Source organism: Anomaloglossus baeobatrachus, chromosome 2 (genome assembly GCF_048569485.1).
Source record: "Anomaloglossus baeobatrachus isolate aAnoBae1 chromosome 2, aAnoBae1.hap1, whole genome shotgun sequence".
NCBI lineage: Eukaryota > Metazoa > Chordata > Amphibia > Anura > Aromobatidae > Anomaloglossus > Anomaloglossus baeobatrachus.
In genome coordinates, this window is record NC_134354.1 from 713,971,637 (window position 1) to 713,984,888 (window position 13,252).

Here is a 13,252-nt window from a genome sequence, read left to right on the forward strand (position 1 = left end):
CAGCCAGGGTCATGACCCGTTCACATACATGAGCCCTGTCCTGCAGACAGTGTGCCCTCCATCACCTCAGACAGTGCCCTCACATCAGGCTCTATAGGAGCAGTGTACACTGCCAGGGTCATGACCCATTCACATACATGAGCCCTGCCCTGCAGACAGTGTGCCCTCCATCACCTCAGACAGTGCCCTCACATCAGGCTGCACAGGAGCAGTGTACACTGCCAGGGCCATGACCTGTTCACATACATGAGCCTGCCCTGCAGACAGTGTGCCCTCCATCACCTCAGCAGTTGCCCAGTGGCCGGCTGGCAGGCTGTGGTGGCAGCAGTGTGTGGGACGTGTCCTGGGCCGGTGCCAGCTGTGCGCATACACTCCTGACAGCAGCCGGCTCCAGCCTGACTGCCGCCTCGCCCTGTGCTCTGTTCTTCCCGCTCCTCCTCCTCCTCCTCCTGCTGCTTCCTTCGTTGTTTCACAGGCACAGGCGACCAAGGGACCACGAGTGACCGGCCGGGGCCACAGCCGCACAGGTAGGACATGGCAGCTCCTGCCCCAGCCCCGGGCCGCACTGTGCGGGCTCACACCTGGAGGTGCCGGGCAGGATGGGGTTACAGCTGGATCGCTATCACCGCATTATTAGCTGCTTTAACCCTCTCCTCTCCGGACCCCTCAGTAGACACGGGCTCCCTGCCCCTCAGTATGGATGTGTGCAGATCGGGCAGATCACCCCACATCGCCCCCCCCCCCTCCCCCCAGCACAGGGGTACAGTGATACAATGTATACAGCCCGTAGTGGAAAGTTTACTACTCCGCAGCACATGCTGAACAACTACCCGGCTGCGGGATGCTGGGACTTGTAGTACCACAGTGATCAGTTTTTCAACCATATCTGCTGCAATGTCTCCTGACGATCGGTGATGCCGTTTCTCTGCGGCTGATCGCTTATCATGACCAATGTGTTATTATTATCCGGCCGCTATTTGGTATATTGCAGGGGTCAGATGTAAATTGCTGGGACTTGTAGTACCACCAGCAGTCAGAGCTAGAGGCTTAGAAAGTTGGTGAGAGAGAAGTGACAGCCCGGGCTGTGCAGGCTGCAGATGGATGTCCTGACATATCGGCGATGTGTGATAGATCGGGGGAGGGGGAGGGGGAGAGGAGAGAGGAGACAGCCTGACGCCAGCATTGTGATCAGGAGAGGAGGAGAAGCCGCACTGTAGTGTACACACAGGGCAGAGACTGAGGAGGGAGGAGAAGCCGCACTGCACTGTACACACAGGGCAGAGACTGAGGAAGAGAAGCCGCACTGCACTGTACACACAGGGCAGAGACTGAAGAGAAGCCGCACCACACTGTACACACGGCAGAGACTGAGGAGGGAGGAGAAGCCGCACTGTACTGTACACACAGCAGAGACTGAGGAGGAGAAGCCGCACCGGACTGTACACACAGGGCAGAGACTGAGGAGGAGAAGCCGCACTGCACTATACACACAGGGCAGAGACTGAAGAGGAAAAGCCGCACCACACTGTACACACACAGGGCAGAGACTGAGGAGGAGAAGCCGCACCACACTGTACACACAGGGCAGAGACTGAAGAGGAGAAGCCGCACTGCACTATACACACACAGGGCAGAGACTGAGGAGGAGAAGCCGCACCACACTGTACACACGGCAGAGACTGAGGAGGAGAAGCCGCACCACACTGTACACACAGGGCAGAGACTGAGGAGGAGAAGCCGCACCACACTGTACACACAGGGCAGAGACTGAGGAGGAGAAGCCGCACTGCACTGTACACACAGGGCAGAGACTGAGGAGGGAGGAGAAGCCGCACTGTACTGTACACACAGGGCAGAGACTGAGGAGGGAGGAGAAGCCGCACCACACTGTACACACAGGGCAGAGACTGAGGAGGAGAAGCCGCACCACACTGTACACACAGCAGAGACTGAGGAGGAGAAGCCGCACTGCACTATACACACACAGGGCAGAGACTGAGGAGGAGAAGCCGCACCACACTGTACACACAGGGCAGAGACTGAAGAGGAGAAGCCGCACTGCACTATACACACACAGGGCAGAGACTGAGGAGGAGAAGCCGCACTGTACTGTACACACGGCAGAGACTGAGGAGGAGAAGCCGCACCACACTGTACACACAGGGCAGAGACTGAGGAGGAGAAGCCGCACCACACTGTACACACACAGGGCAGAGACTGAGGAGGAGAAGCCGCACCACACTGTACACACAGGGCAGAGACTGAGGAGGAGAAGCCGCACCACACTGTACACACAGGGCAGAGACTGAGGAGGAGAAGCCGCACCACACTGTACACACAGGGCAGAGACTGAGGAGGAGAAGCCGCACTGCACTGTACACACAGGGCAGAGACTGAGGAGGGAGGAGAAGCCGCACTGTACTGTACACACAGGGCAGAGACTGAGGAGGGAGGAGAAGCCGCACCACACTGTACACACAGGGCAGAGACTGAGGAGGAGAAGCCGCACCACACTGTACACACAGCAGAGACTGAGGAGGAGAAGCCGCACTGCACTATACACACACAGGGCAGAGACTGAGGAGGAGAAGCCGCACCACACTGTACACACAGGGCAGAGACTGAAGAGGAGAAGCCGCACTGCACTATACACACACAGGGCAGAGACTGAGGAGGAGAAGCCGCACTGTACTGTACACACGGCAGAGACTGAGGAGGAGAAGCCGCACCACACTGTACACACAGGGCAGAGACTGAGGAGGAGAAGCCGCACCACACTGTACACACACAGGGCAGAGACTGAGGAGGAGAAGCCGCACCACACTGTACACACAGGGCAGAGACTGAGGAGGAGAAGCCGCACCACACTGTACACACAGGGCAGAGACTGAGGAGGAGAAGCCGCACCACACTGTACACACAGGGCAGAGACTGAGGAGGAGAAGCCGCACCACACTGTACACACACAGGGCAGAGACTGAGGAGGAGAAGCCGCACCACACTGTACACACGGCAGAGACTGAGGAGGAGAAGCCGCACTGCACTGTACACACAGGGCAGAGACTGAGGAGGAGAAGCCGCACCACACTGTACACACAGGGCAGAGACTGAGGAGGAGAAGCCGCACCACACTGTACACACGGCAGAGACTGAGGAGGAGAAGCCGCACTGCACTGTACACACACAGGGCAGAGACTGAAGAGGAGAAGCCGCACCACACTGTACACACACAGGGCAGAGACTGAGGAGGAGAAGCCGCACCACACTGTACACACGGCAGAGACTGAGGAGGGAGAAGCCGCACTGCACTGTACACACAGGGCAGAGACTGAGGAGGAGAAGCCGCACCACACTGTACACACAGCGCAGAGACTGAAGAGGAGAAGCCGCACCACACTGTACACACACACGGCAGAGACTGAGGAGGAGAAGCCGCACTGCACTGTACACACAGGGCAGAGACTGAGGAGGGAGGAGAAGCCGCACCACACTGTACACACACAGGGCAGAGACTGAGGAGGAGAAGCCGCACCACACTGTACACACGGCAGAGACTGAGGAGGGAGGAGAAGCCGCACTGCACTGTACACACAGGGCAGAGACTGAGGAGGAGAAGCCGCACCACACTGTACACACAGGGCAGAGACTGAGGAGGAGAAGCCGCACCACACTGTACACACAGGGCAGAGACTGAGGAGGAGAAGCCGCACTGCACTGTACACACGGCAGAGACTGAGGAGGAGAAGCCGCACTGCACTGTACACACGGCAGAGACTGAGGAGGGAGGAGAAGCCGCACTGCACTGTACACATAGGGCAGAGACTGAAGAGGAGAAGCCGCACCACACTGTACACACAGGGCAGAGACTGAGGAGGAGAAGCCGCACTGCATTGTACACACACAGGGCAGAGACTGAGGAGGAGAAGCCGCACTACACTGTACACACAGGGCAGAGACTGAGGAGGAGAAGCCGCACTACACTGTACACACAGGGCAGAGACTGAGGTGGGATGAGAAGCCGCACTGCACTGTACACACAGGGCAGAGACTGAGGAGAAGCCGCACTACACTGTACACACAGGGCAGAGACTGAGGAGGAGAAGCCGCACTACACTGTACACACAGGGCAGAGACTGAGGAGGAGAAGCCGCACCACACTGTACACACGGCAGAGACTGAGGAGGGAGGAGAAGCCGCACCACACTGTACACACAGCAGAGACTGAGGAGGGAGGAGAAGCCGCACTGCACTGTACACACAGGGCAGAGACTGAGGAGGAAGAAGCCGCACTACACTGTACACACAGGGCAGAGACTGAGGAGGAGAAGCCGCACTGCACTGTACACACACAGGGCAGAGACTGAGGAGGAGAAGCCGCACCGCACTGTACACACAGGGCAGAGACTGAGGAGGGAGGAGAAGCCGCACCACACTGTACACACAGCAGAGACTGAGGAGGGAGGAGAAGCCGCACTGCACTGTACACACAGGGCAGAGACTGAGGAGGAAGAAGCCGCACTACACTGTACACACACAGGGCAGAGACTGAGGAGGAGAAGCCGCACTGCACTGTACACACAGGGCAGAGACTGAGGAGGGAGAAGCCGCACTGCACTGTACACACAGGGCAGAGACTGAGGAGGAAGAAGCCGCACCACACTGTACACACAGGGCAGAGACTGAGGCGGGAGAAGCTGCACCACACTGTACACACAGGGCAGAGACTGAGGAGGGAGAAGCCGCACCACACTGTACACACAGGGCAGAGACTGAGGAGGAGAAGCCGCACTGTACTGTACACACAGGGCAGAGACTGAGGAGGAGAAGCCGCACTGCACTGTACACACAGGGCAGAGACTGAGGAGGGAGAAGCCGCACTGCACTGTACACACAGGGCAGAGATTGAGGAGGGAGAAGCTGCACCACACTGTACACACAGGGCAGAGACTTAGGAGGAGAAGCCGCACTACACTGTACACACAGGGCAGAGACTGAGGAGGAGAAGCCGCACCACACTGTACACACGGCAGAGACTGAGGAGGGAGGAGAAGCCGCACTGCACTGTACACACAGGGCAGAGACTGAGGAGGAGAAGCCGCACCACACTGTACACACAGGGCAGAGACTGAGGAGGAGAAGCCGCACTGCACTGTACACACGGCAGAGACTGAGGAGGAGAAGCCGCACTGCACTGTACACACGGCAGAGACTGAGGAGGGAGGAGAAGCCGCACTGCACTGTACACATAGGGCAGAGACTGAAGAGGAGAAGCCGCACCACACTGTACACACAGGGCAGAGACTGAGGAGGAGAAGCCGCACTGCATTGTACACACACAGGGCAGAGACTGAGGAGGAGAAGCCGCACTACACTGTACACACAGGGCAGAGACTGAGGAGGAGAAGCCGCACTACACTGTACACACAGGGCAGAGACTGAGGTGGGATGAGAAGCCGCACTGCACTGTACACACAGGGCAGAGACTGAGGAGAAGCCGCACTACACTGTACACACAGGGCAGAGACTGAGGAGGAGAAGCCGCACTACACTGTACACACAGGGCAGAGACTGAGGAGGAGAAGCCGCACCACACTGTACACACGGCAGAGACTGAGGAGGGAGGAGAAGCCGCACCGCACTGTACACACAGCAGAGACTGAGGAGGGAGGAGAAGCCGCACTGCACTGTACACACAGGGCAGAGACTGAGGAGGAAGAAGCCGCACTACACTGTACACACAGGGCAGAGACTGAGGAGGAGAAGCCGCACTGCACTGTACACACACAGGGCAGAGACTGAGGAGGAGAAGCCGCACCGCACTGTACACACAGGGCAGAGACTGAGGAGGGAGGAGAAGCCGCACCACACTGTACACACAGCAGAGACTGAGGAGGGAGGAGAAGCCGCACTGCACTGTACACACAGGGCAGAGACTGAGGAGGAAGAAGCCGCACTACACTGTACACACACAGGGCAGAGACTGAGGAGGAGAAGCCGCACTGCACTGTACACACAGGGCAGAGACTGAGGAGGGAGAAGCCGCACTGCACTGTACACACAGGGCAGAGACTGAGGAGGAAGAAGCCGCACCACACTGTACACACAGGGCAGAGACTGAGGCGGGAGAAGCTGCACCACACTGTACACACAGGGCAGAGACTGAGGAGGGAGAAGCCGCACCACACTGTACACACAGGGCAGAGACTGAGGAGGAGAAGCCGCACTGTACTGTACACACAGGGCAGAGACTGAGGAGGAGAAGCCGCACTGCACTGTACACACAGGGCAGAGACTGAGGAGGGAGAAGCCGCACTGCACTGTACACACAGGGCAGAGATTGAGGAGGGAGAAGCTACACCACACTGTACACACAGGGCAGAGACTTAGGAGGAGAAGCCGCACTACACTGTACACACAGGGCAGAGACTGAGGAGGAGAAGCCGCACCACACTGTACACACGGCAGAGACTGAGGAGGGAGGAGAAGCCGCACTGCACTGTACACACAGGGCAGAGACTGAGGAGGAGAAGCCGCACCACACTGTACACACAGGGCAGAGACTGAGGAGGAGAAGCCGCACTGCACTGTACACACGGCAGAGACTGAGGAGGAGAAGCCGCACTGCACTGTACACACGGCAGAGACTGAGGAGGGAGGAGAAGCCGCACTGCACTGTACACATAGGGCAGAGACTGAAGAGGAGAAGCCGCACCACACTGTACACACAGGGCAGAGACTGAGGAGGAGAAGCCGCACTGCATTGTACACACACAGGGCAGAGACTGAGGAGGAGAAGCCGCACTACACTGTACACACAGGGCAGAGACTGAGGAGGAGAAGCCGCACTACACTGTACACACAGGGCAGAGACTGAGGTGGGATGAGAAGCCGCACTGCACTGTACACACAGGGCAGAGACTGAGGAGAAGCCGCACTACACTGTACACACAGGGCAGAGACTGAGGAGGAGAAGCCGCACTACACTGTACACACAGGGCAGAGACTGAGGAGGAGAAGCCGCACCACACTGTACACACGGCAGAGACTGAGGAGGGAGGAGAAGCCGCACCACACTGTACACACAGCAGAGACTGAGGAGGGAGGAGAAGCCGCACTGCACTGTACACACAGGGCAGAGACTGAGGAGGAAGAAGCCGCACTACACTGTACACACAGGGCAGAGACTGAGGAGGAGAAGCCGCACTGCACTGTACACACACAGGGCAGAGACTGAGGAGGAGAAGCCGCACCGCACTGTACACACAGGGCAGAGACTGAGGAGGGAGGAGAAGCCGCACCACACTGTACACACAGCAGAGAATGAGGAGGGAGGAGAAGCCGCACTGCACTGTACACACAGGGCAGAGACTGAGGAGGAAGAAGCCGCACTACACTGTACACACAGGGCAGAGACTGAGGAGGAGAAGCCGCACTGCACTGTACACACACAGGGCAGAGACTGAGGAGGAGAAGCCGCACTGCACTGTACACACAGGGCAGAGACTGAGGAGGGAGAAGCCGCACTGCACTGTACACACAGGGCAGAGACTGAGGAGGAAGAAGCCGCACCACACTGTACACACAGGGCAGAGACTGAGGAGGGAGAAGCTGCACCACACTGTACACACAGGGCAGAGACTGAGGAGGGAGAAGCCGCACCACACTGTACACACAGGGCAGAGACTGAGGAGGAGAAGCCGCACTGTACTGTACACACAGGGCAGAGACTGAGGAGGGAGAAGCCGCACTGTACTGTACACACAGGGCAGAGACTGAGGAGGGAGAAGCCATACTGCACTGTACACACAGGGCAGAGACTGAGGAGGGAGAAGCCGCACCACACTGTACACACAGGGCAGAGACTGAGGAGGGAGAAGCCGCACTGTACTGTACACACAGGGCTGAGATTGAGGAGGGAGAAGCCGCACTGCACTGTACACACAGGGCAGAGACTGAGGAGGGAGAAGCTGCACCACACTGTACACACAGGGCAGAGACTGAGGAGGGATGAGAAGCCGCACTGCACTGTACACACAGGGCATAGACTGAGGAGGGATGAGAAGCCGCACTGCACTGTACACACAGGGCAGAGACTGAGGAGGGAGAAGCCGCACTACACTGTACACACAGGGCAGAGACTGGGGAGGGATGAGAAGCCGCACTGCACTGTACACACAGGGCAGAGACTGAGGAGGGAGGAGAAGCCGCACTGCACTGTACACACAGGGCTGAGACTGAAGAGGGAGAAGCCGCACTGCATTGTACACACAGGGCAGAGACTGAGGAGGGAGAAGCCGCACCACACTGTACACACAGGGCAGAGACTGAAGAGGGAGAAGCCGCACCACACTGTACACACAGGGCAGAGACTGAGGAGGGAGAAGCCGCACCACACTGTACACACAGGGCAGAGACTGAGGAGGGAGAAGCCGCACCACACTGTACACACAGGGCAGAGACTGAGGAGGAGAAGCCGCACCACACTGTACACACAGGGCAGAGACTGAGGAGGGAGAAGCCGCACCACACTGTACACACAGGGCAGAGACTGAGGAGCGAGAAGCCGCACTGCACTGTACACACAGGGCAGAGACTGAGGAGGGAGAAGCCGCACCACACTGTACACACAGGGCATAGACTGAGGAGGGATGAGAAGCCGCACCACACTGTACACACAGGGCAGAGACTGAGGAGGGATGAGAAGCCGCACCACACTGTACACACAGGGCATAGACTGAGGAGGGATGAGAAGCCGCACTGCACTGTACACACAGGGCAGAGACTGAGGAGGGAGAAGCCGCACTACACTGTACACACAGGGCAGAGATTGGGGAGGGATGAGAAGCCGCACTGCACTGTACACACAGGGCAGAGACTGAGGAGGGAGAAGCCGCACCACACTGTACACACAGGGCAGAGACTGAGGAGGGAGAAGCTGCACCACACTGTACACATAGGGCAGAGACTGAGGAGGGAGAAGCCGCACCACACTGTACACACAGGGCAGAGACCGAGGAGGGAGAAGCCGCACTGCACTGTACACACAGGGCAGAGACTGAGGAGGGAGAAGCCGCACCACACTGTACACACAGGGCAGAGACTGAGGAGGGAGGAGAAGCCGCACTGCACTGTACACACAGGGCAGAGACTGAAGAGGGAGAAGCCGCACTGCACTGTACACACAGGGCTGAGACTGAAGAGGGAGAAGCCGCACTGCATTGTACACACAGGGCAGAGACTGAGGAGGGAGAAGCCGCACCACACTGTACACACAGGGCAGAGACTGAAGAGGGAGAAGCCGCACCACACTGTACACACAGGGCAGAGACTGAGGAGGGAGAAGCCGCACCACACTGTACACACAGGTCAGAGACTGAGGAGGGAGAAGCCGCACCACACTGTACACACAGGGCAGAGACTGAGGAGGAGAAGCCGCACCACACTGTACACACAGGGCAGAGACTGAGGAGGGAGAAGCCGCACCACACTGTACACACAGGGCAGAGACTGAGGCAGGTTCGCTTAGGCTAGGTTTTCATTTTCGTTAAATTGTATCAGTCACAATCCGCGGCTCTGGTAAACAACGCAATCCGTTTAGCGGATTCCGTTGTGTCCCATAGACTTGTATTAGTAGCGGATTGCGTCTGATGACCTTGCGTTGCATCCGCTGCGTCGCGGTCAGTCTTTTTTTGACTGACCGCCGGGCAGGAGCAATCGCAGAATGTAATGTTTTTCTGTCTGTCAAAATTAACGCGCCGCACAGGAATACGTCGCCATCCGTCAAGCTTGTAATGGATGTCTATGGTGCTGGATTCCGTCGTAACCCGTCTTACAGCGGAATCCAGTGCTGCATTCCATCATGCTCTACTGAGCATGCCCAGCATGTTTGGCACACCCACTGGGCTGTCCCAAACACAAATGGATCATGACTGATCCGTCAAAAAACGGACGCACAGCGGATGTAATGGACGCAACGGATCAGTTTTTTCACAGGATTCCTGTGAAAGGAATACTGTGAAAAACACATCCGTTGCGTCAGTTGACATCTAAAAAACAACTGATCCGTTGCTGACGGACCTGACGGATTTAAAACAACGGAAATGTGAACCTAGCCTTACACTGAGTGACCTGTGGCACGATAAAACCACAATCAGTGAGCTTTGGCATTTAAATGCCTCCTTATACAGAAAGACCAAAGTAACCGTGTGCCCCGAGCGATCGGTATAGATCTGTAATAGATCGCTTATTGCCCACAGGCTGCCATTGTTCTCGGCAGAGTGAGTCTTGTATACACAGGACGATTAGATTTTGGGATGCTGCGGAAAAGATAATTTCATCCGTCGAACAAGTGTTTTGTTCATTCATCAGGTGATTGTTCACCGATCCATCTATCTATCCGAAAAATAACAGGCAGCACTCCAGAAAAAAGGGGACTTTAATAGTCCATGTGGGGTGGCCACGTTTGACTCTTTGACTCTTTATAAAGCCTAGGTGCAATGTGATGGGGCCCTATTAGGTCACGCGCACACATTGAGTATTTGGTCCCTTTTTACCTTAAGCGGGCTTTACACGCTGTGATATCGGTCCCGATATCGCTAGCGTGGGTACCCGCCCCCATCTGTTGTGTGACACGGGCAAATCGCTGCCCGTGCCGCACAACATCGCCCAGACCCGTCACACATACTTACCTGCCCGGCGACGTCGCTGTGACCGGCGAACCGCCTCCTTTCTAAGGGGGCGGTCCGTGCGGCGTCACAGCGACGTCACTGAGCGGCCGCCCAATAGCAGCGGAGGGGCGGAGCTGAGCGGGACGTAACATCCCGCCCACCTCCTTCCTTCCGCATAGCGGCTGGGACGCAGGTAAGGAGAGCTTCCTCGTTCCTGCGGTGTCACACGGAGCGATGTGTGCTGCCGCAGGAACGAGGAACAACCTCGTTACTGCTGCAGTAACGATTTTTGAGACTGGACCCCCATGTCACCGATGAGCGATTTTGCACGTTTTTGCAATGATGCAAAATCGCTCATCGTTGTCACACGCAACGGCATCGCTAATGCGGCCGAAAGTGCGTCACAAATTCCGTGACCCCAACGACTTCGCATTAGCGATTTCGTAGCGTGTAAAGCCCCCTTTAGAGAGTGAAGTGGCCACTGATTGGCTGCAGGATTCATGTGATGTCAGACTGTTACGGGATCACCCGGATACACAGTGCCAGGACCACATGAAGGCCATGAGCGCACTTTGCGTTTTTACTTGCGTTTCCGCAGCGTTTTCAACTGCAGCGTTTTAATGCAAAAATGCATGCGTTTTGATTTTCAAGCAAAGTCTATGGGAAATAGAGATTTCTTGTGCGCACAATGCTGTTAAAAACGCAGCGTTTCAGTTGCAGAAAATTTGTCAAAATCTCTGCGTTTAAAGAAGCAACATGTCAATTGTTTTTGCCATTTTGGCAGCGTTTTGCTAACATTAGGGTCAATGAGAACTTTCAAAACGCATCCTTACTCAAAATCCTAGCGTTTTACATGCTTTTTGGACAAAATAAACGCATGCGTTTTTAACATTATATTAAGGGCCTGATATGTCCGTTTACACACACACACACACACACACACACACACAGTCCGACAATTAAATTAATGAAAAACAATAATTTAATGTTATTTTATACATAAATATTACATCACAGTTATCATTTTAATAAAATAAGCTATTTTGTGTATGATTTTAATCGTGACATTTTTTTCCATTTTTTTCATAGTGTTTGAATGTTTAAACTTTATTTAGTCGTATATTTGTATTGAAAATGCATCTGACTTTCAGCAATGTAAAAGCATGTAAATCCCGATAAAAACGCGGTCAAAACGCGGAAAAAACACAAGCGTATTTATAGTGTTTTTGTGGTGAAAACCAAATTTGACAAAGACAATTTCTGCCAGAGGATGCGTTTAGAACTGCAACTAACTCAACACAAAGTGCGCACACAGCCGAACAGTGACGCGAGTATAAGGCTATGTGCCCATGTTGCGTTTTTATTTGCATCTTTTCTGCATGTAAAAAAGCATGTTTTGGCAGGAAAAATGCACTTTTTTTTATTTTTCATATGCATTTTTACCTGCTTCTTTTTTTGTTATGGCGATCATGGAGGTTCAGGCGCTGTACCCCAGCGATCGCCACCGGGTCTCCGGCTGATGTTACACCTGGGACCCTGCTCTCACTGCCCGGAGTGGTGCGCGCCGCTCCCGGCAATTTAACCCTCTGAATGCTGCGATAAATGCGAACGCAGCATTCAGGAGGCAGGGAGAGGGATCGCTTACCTCTCCCTGGTAATGCAATCATAGGGACCCGATCGCTGCCATGGTAACACTGGGTTGTCACCATGATGACCCCGGGTTACTGAGCTACAAATTGCCTCACACACCATGCTTTATGCACAGCGAAGTGCTGCAATATAAGTGATAAAGCATTGCAAAGGATTAGAGAAACGCAGGAAATAACACAGAAACATTTGTAATGCTTCTTTTTTTTTCAGCAACAAAATCTGCAAGGAAAAAAGAAGCAGCGTGTGCACAGCAAGTCAGGATTCTCATAGGCTACATGCGCACGCTGCATCTTTTTGTGTTCACAAACTGCAGCCAAAACTGCACCTTGTCAGAGAGAGCCTGGAAATGTCACAAAAAATGCTTGTAATTATAGGTGCGTTTTCGGCGCGTTTTTCACTACATGCGTTTTTGCTGCGTTTTTGTGACAAATGTTGACAAAAACGCAGAAAGAATGAACATGCTGCATTTTTTTTGTCACAGACTTTTGACAAATAAAACGCTGACAAATAAACTGCAGTGTGCGCATAGAAAATCTGACTTCTCATAGACTTTGCTGGGAAGTCAAATGTCAGAAAGTTCTGACAACAAAACTGCAGCCAAAAACGCAGCGTGCGCATGTAGCCATAGACTTTGCTGGGATGTTTTTCCCTTGCTTTTATTGATTAAAATAAGCCAGGAAAAAAAAGCATGAAGAAACACAAAAAAAACAACACGAGGGCATAAGGACAAAGTGTTATTATTTTAAAAGGGAGAAACATGGATTTAGAAGAGGTTCTCTAAGTAGTGGATTATCCCTTTAAATAGCAGTTTCCATACAATTTCCCTACTTAGTAGTCTATAGTCCGCTAAGAGAATACAGGCTGCTATAGTATGCATGCAGTGTCTATGGGCTGGCAATGTGAATGTATCAATCAATCAGCTGTGCGGGATATGT

The 13,252-nt window shown here is 54.6% G+C and overlaps 1 protein-coding gene across 1 annotated transcript in view; it reads left to right on the forward strand.

Annotated features, from left to right (window-relative positions):
- The first annotated feature begins 351 nt into the window (after positions 1 to 351).
- The window catches only part of SMAD9 (SMAD family member 9), a 54,965-nt gene continuing 42,064 nt past the window's right edge, over positions 352 to 13,252 (forward strand). The window contains exon 1 of the mRNA XM_075337320.1: positions 352 to 527. The gene's annotated coding sequence lies outside the window, so the exon portion shown is untranslated. The remainder of the gene's footprint in view (positions 528 to 13,252) is intronic.